The 6,391-nt window shown below is 40.1% G+C and overlaps 1 pseudogene; it reads left to right on the forward strand.

Annotated features, from left to right (window-relative positions):
* Positions 1–4,926: 4,926 nt before the first annotated feature.
* On the forward strand, positions 4,927–6,015 carry LOC102852142 (annotated as a pseudogene).
* Positions 6,016–6,391: the final 376 nt, after the last annotated feature.

Genomic DNA, 6,391 nt, shown 5'->3' on the forward strand with positions numbered 1-6,391 from the left:
CCTATTCAGGGTCTCTTTCAATTTCATATTAATTTTAGAATCAGCTTTTGATTTTAAAAAAAACCAGCTAAAAATAGCAATATTTAAATAACTAACCAGAAGAGGAAAGACCAAGGAATAAATCTAATTAGAGACACAACACTACAACAACAGAGATTTTAAAAAAATCCATATAAGGAAAACTGCAAAACATTACTACAGGAAACTGTAAGAGACCTGATTAAATGGGGAAAATATTCCCTGTCCATGGATAGGAAGATTCAACAGAGAGAAAATTACAATCCTACCAAAAGCAATCTACAGTTTCAATGCAATCTCCATATAGACACCAAACTCATTCTTCGAAAAAATAGAAAAGGCAATTGCCAATCATTTGGGCCATTTGGAAAGGAAGGATATCCCCAGTAAGCAAAGCTCTTTTGAAAAATAATAATTAATTAGGAGGCATAACATTCCTCAATCTCAAAACCACAGCTGTAGCAATGGAAACAGCATGATAGGTACAAAGACAGCAACATAGGCCAATGGAATATGATCGAGGACCCAGAAATCAACCCCGCTGCCTACGGTCAGTTGTTAGTTGACAAGAAAACAAAACCCATTAACCCATTAAGTAGTGAAACTACAGTTTCTTTAAAATATGATGCTGGCAAAATTGTACATCTGCCTGCAGAAAACTGGAATAGGATCCACATCTCACTCCATACACAAAATCCAAATTAAAGTGGATCAGAGAGGCAAGGGTAAACCCCCCAAACTATAAAAGACCAACAGAGGCATCATTTCACCCCAATAACAATAGCAAAATTTAACTGGACAGCAAACAATAAATGTCGACAAGGTATGGAGAAATTGGGACTCTTATGCATTGCTGGTGGGATAATAAAATAGCACAACCACTGTGGAAGGCAGCCTGCAGTTTCCTCAAAACGGAATAAGGAATTTCCTTCATGAATCAGGTATTCCACTACTAGGAATATATTGCTGTGTTAAATTACTATCAAGTCAGAACCAACCCATAGCTAACCCACCAGCAGGTTTTCAGAGGCAGTAAATCCCATGGGAGGAAATTGCCTCTCTTTCTCCCATAGAGCCACGGGTGGATAGCCAAACTTCGTGCCTTTAGGCTAGCAGCACAACTCCTTACTATCAAGCCACCAGCACTTTGAACTAGGAACATACCCAAGGAAACCAGAGTTGAAACACAAAGGAAAATATGTACACCTAAGCACTGGTGGCTTAGTGGCAATATGCTGTGCTGCAATACCAAAGGTACACAGTTCAAATCACCAGCTGCCCCACTGTGATTAACTGCCTCTGAAAACCTGACAGAGGGTCAGCTAGGAGTTGGTTTCAACTTGACGGTACACAAGAACAACACCTATGTTCATAGCAATATTCAGATATTCTCAATAACAAGACAATGGAAATAATCCAAATACTCAGCAGCAAACTGATAGTGAAACTGGTACAGTCACACAATGGAGTATTATGCAGCACTGAAGAAGCTGTGCTGCAATCCTGAAGGCATGCAACTTGAGAACACCAGCTGCTCTGCAGGAAAAGAATGGGCAGTCGCCTCCCATGCGAATAACTGCCTCTGAAAACCCACTGGGGGGGGTCAGCTATGGGTTGGTTCCAACTCAATGATGCACAATAACAACAAAGAAGAAGAATGAAATATTCATAAAATATTATATATCACTTGAAAATCTAGAGGGTATTCTGTTGAGAGAAATAACCCAGTCACAAAAGGATAAATACTGTATAAGATTGTTATTGTAAAAATAGGAGGATAACTGAGCCAGATATAAATGTTCAAAAAGGAAAGGGGGAGGGGAGAAGGAGGTAAAAAAGAGGTGGGGACGGAGGAAATCAGTCGGATAGCAAAAGTTAGTGGGTGGACTGGGGCAAGGAGAAGGAATAGGAAAAATGCAATGGGGACCATGAAGGGACAGGGTGATAACAGGTACAGAACAATAACAATTAATTCTATAAAACACAAGATGGGCAAGGTCCAATGGTGATTAATTTTATAAAATATAACAAACAAGAAATATTGCATGAATAACAAAGTGAATGAAGAATAGTGTGAAACACAAGGTATATAAACTTCTTAAGCAAACAATTTTTTTAAAAATGCAAAATAGAATGTATATGAATGAGTGTATGAAATACAATGTAAATGAAAGATTGTTTAAAACACAATGTATATAAATGAAACATAATGTAAAGAAATTATTACATGAAAACCAATTAAAAATATTATTTAAAAAGTGCAAGCAAATAAAACCCCCCACAATGTATATGAATATGAATGTATATGTATGATTGTATAAAACACAATGTACAAGAATGAAATACAATCTATAACAATGATCATATAAAACACAATGCATGTGAATGAAACACAAGGAATAGAAATTATTGTATTCAAACCAACACAAATTATTATTTTTTTTTTTTACAAACATCAGAGAGATTCTGGTTGGGATTGACTTAAATCTGTACATCAGTTTTGTGAGTACTGAAAATTTAACAACTCTAAATCTTCTGATTCACAGACATTTTGAGATTTCCTTAATTTCTTTCAACAATATTTTACAGTTTTCAGAGTATGAGATTTTTTATTTCCTTTTGTTAGATTGATTGCTAAATACTTTCTTCTTTGTAAAGTCATTACACATGGAATGATTTTCTGATTACCTGGAAAGTTTAGTAAAATGACAATTGGAAAGTGAAATCAGAATCTCTGGGGCTTAAGCCTATGAATATCTACACTTAACATTCATTTTGTTAATAAATTTTAACAATTTCTGCAGGGGAGCTCTGGTAGCCTAGTGGTAGCCTGTACTGCCAACTGAAAGGCAGGTGGTTTGAATCCACCAGCTGCTCTGTGGAAGAAAGATGGACAACCTCCTGCCATGTGATTCACAGCTTCTGAAACCCCTCTGGAGGGTTGGCAATGAGCCAGTTTTGACTTGATGGCAGTGAGTGAGTGAATGATTGCTAACTACAGCACAAAACCAGAAAAGCACGTGAAACAAAAAAAATGTACACATCAGTAAACCATCATAAAACAAAACGCTCATTGCCTGCAACCCAGCCTCAGCTCAAAACACTGTCATTGCCATGGAAACTCTACACCTGCTTTTCTCAGTCAAAACTCCTTTTTGGGTTTCACTCCCAAGAGCAGCTATCATCCTGATGGGTGTGGTTTTAGTTTGTTTATTGCTTTGTTTTTTTAAATGTCTTTTACATCTTCTACACTTGATCTTAGCCAAAAGGCCGAGAAGCGATACATCTTCTTTAAACTTTGTGTCCTATTAGAATCTTGTAATTCTGTTCCCTTCCTTTTTCTTCTTGTGATTCATTTCTTAAGCAAATCAGATCACTTGCCTTCTTATTTCTCCCCACTCATCGATAATTGCATCCCTGTGGTGTAGCTGGAGCATGTGCTTCTCTCCCCTGGATTTCCTGTTAATTGGTTGTTGGATTTAGAGTTTTAATCAGATCCAGGTTGGATTCCTGTTCGCAAGCCTTCTGGCAAGCCTTGCTGATGGGTGTACTTTATATCCACTGCCATCAAGTCATTCTGACTCACAGTGACCCTCCATCCAGTTTCTCAGACCATAATCTTTGTGGGAAGAGACTGTTCACTTTTCTCCCATAGAGATTTGAACTGCCAACCTTGAGTTAGTGGCCTCACACGCAATACACCGTACCACCAGAATGCAGTCATATCATTGTGTTCTCCAGTATCTTTTCCATTTCCTGCTCCAGATCTGGAATCATTTCAGATCTCTTGTGAAAATACCTAGGGCTGGAATTACTAATCCATATGATAGAAAAGTGTTTCATTTTCTAAGAAATTTTTGAATCATTTTCTGAGGTAGTTGTATTGGTTTAGGGTTGTTTTCTCATTCATGTCTCAGCAATGTCTAACAGTTCAATCACTTTGAAGCCTCACCAATATTTGGAATTGTTTATATGGTTTTTTTAATAAAATGTTCTTCATCTAGGCTCTCTGCTCCTGTTGATTGACAGACAGCCTTCTCTTCTCATGCAGCCTCAGCTGCATCCCTGAAACATGATGGTGAAGGTCAGAGTAAATGGATATTTTTTAAAAAACTTTATTTTATGTTAGTTGCTAACAAGGTTCCTATACATTGTGCTTCACACTATCCTTCATTCTCATTGTGTTTCATATAATCATTCCTAGTCATTATGTTTTATAAAATTAACCACCATTGAACTAGGTCCATCATTACCCTGTCTTTCCAGATTCTCACCAGATCTATACCGTTTTCTTTACCTCCTCTCCCTCCATCCACCAAATTATATAACTCTATGGCTTCCCCCCTGCCCATCCTCACCCCTCTGATTCCACTCTCCCAGGTTCCTTGTATGGATCCTCATACAAGTTTAACTAGTTATCTTTCTATTTCTATAATAATGGTCTTAGGCAGTATTTGTCCTTATGAGACTGAGTTAGCTCATTCAGCATAATGCTCCCTAGTCCCTCCCAAGTTAGGTACTAATTTTCAAAATCGTTGTTCCTTAGTGCTGTGCAGTATTCTATCATGTGAATGTATCACAATATCTCAACCCATTCGATTGTGGTTTGACATTTGGGTTGTTTCCCATGTTCTTGTGATAGTGAATAATGCTGCTGTGAACACTGGTGTACAAGTCTCCGACTGTGTCTCAGTTCTAATTTTCTAAGGGTATATTCCAAACAGTGGAATAGCTTGGTCATATGAAATTTCTATGTTCAGCTTTTCGAGGCAATGCCAAACTGCCTTCCAGAAAGGCTGTACCATTTTACAATCCCACCAGCAGTGTATGAGAGTTCATATCTCTCTGCATCCTCTGCAATATTTATTGCTTGCTATCCTGTTAAACTTTGCCTCTGCTATGGTAAACAGATTTGGCTACATTCAATGACTGATAATCAGGTCTGTTTTTAATTCTGGCAAAGTAGATGTTGTTGTTATCAATAGCTCCTTCTTTGTCCTTCACTACATGGTCTATATGTTCCAATATCATTCCACTGAAAGCAAGTTCAATGGCATTGTCAAGGCTGAGAATGGGAAGCATGTCATCAATGGGAAAGCCATTACTATCCTGAGTGATATCCTGCCCACGTCAAATGGGGCGATGCCAGTGCTGAGTGTGTTGTGGAGTCCACTGGTGTCTTCATGACCTTGGAGAAGGCTAGGGCTCACTTGAAGGATAGTGTCAAATGGGTGATCATCTCTGTTTCCTCTACTGATGCTCCTATGTTATGTTTGTGATGAGTGTGAACTGTGAAAAGTATGACAACTCTCTCAAGATTGTCAGCAATGCCTCTAACACCACCAACTGCATGGCCCTGCTGGCCAAGGCCATTGATGACAACTTCAGCATCGTAGACGGACTCATAATCACCATCCATGTCATCACTGCCACCCAAAAGACTGTGGATGGCCCCTCTGGAAAGCTGTGGCTTGATGGCTGTGGAGATGCCTGGAACATCATCCCTGCATCTGCTGATGCTGCCAAGGCCATGGGCAAGGTCATCCTGAGTTGAATGGAAAACTTACTGGCACGACTTTCCATGTCCCCACTCCCAATGCGTCAGTTGTGGATTGGATCTGATTTGCCATCTGGAGAAAGCTGCCAAATATGAGGACACCAAGAAAGTACCAAAGCAGGCATCAAAAGGGCCCCTCAGGGGCATCATGGGATACACTGAAAACCAGGTTGTCTCCTGTGACTTTAACAGTGACACCCACTCTTCCACCTTTCATTTTGGGGCTAGCATTGCCCTGAATTACATTTTCTTAGTATAAAAATGAATTTGGCTACAGCAACAGGGCGGTCAACCTGACGGTTCAAGTGGTCTCCAAAGAACAAAAGCCCCTTGGCCCACCAAGCCCAACAATAGCACTGAGAGCGCGAGAGACCCTCTGCTGCTGGGGAGTTCTCACTGCAACTCATTCCCCACACACACTGAGGATCTCACATCCTTGACACAGTTTCCATCCAGACACCTTGAGAAAGGGCAGGGCTTGGAGAGCTCTGTCATGTTGTTCTTATGTGCTATCGAGTTACTTGGAACTCATAGCAACCCTACGCATAATAGCTCTGCTCTACCCTGAGCCAACTTCATTGTCTCTGACACACCTACTTCCATTACCCCAGTCACTGAATCAATCCATCTCATCCTGGGTCTTCCTTTTCTGTGCTGTCCCTCCACCCTTCCAAGCATGATGTCCCTTTCCAAGGACTGGTCCCTCCTTGCAACATGCCCAAAGCATGTCAGACAGAGCTTCAGAATCCTTGTCTCTGAGGAGTAGCCTGGTTTCACCTTCCAATTTGCACTCGGGGGTGGGGGGGGAAGTTACTT

Source organism: Elephantulus edwardii, unplaced genomic scaffold, assembly GCF_000299155.1.
Source record: "Elephantulus edwardii isolate Elephantulus edwardi_28Jun2011 unplaced genomic scaffold, EleEdw1.0 scaffold00152, whole genome shotgun sequence".
Taxonomy (NCBI): domain Eukaryota; kingdom Metazoa; phylum Chordata; class Mammalia; order Macroscelidea; family Macroscelididae; genus Elephantulus; species Elephantulus edwardii.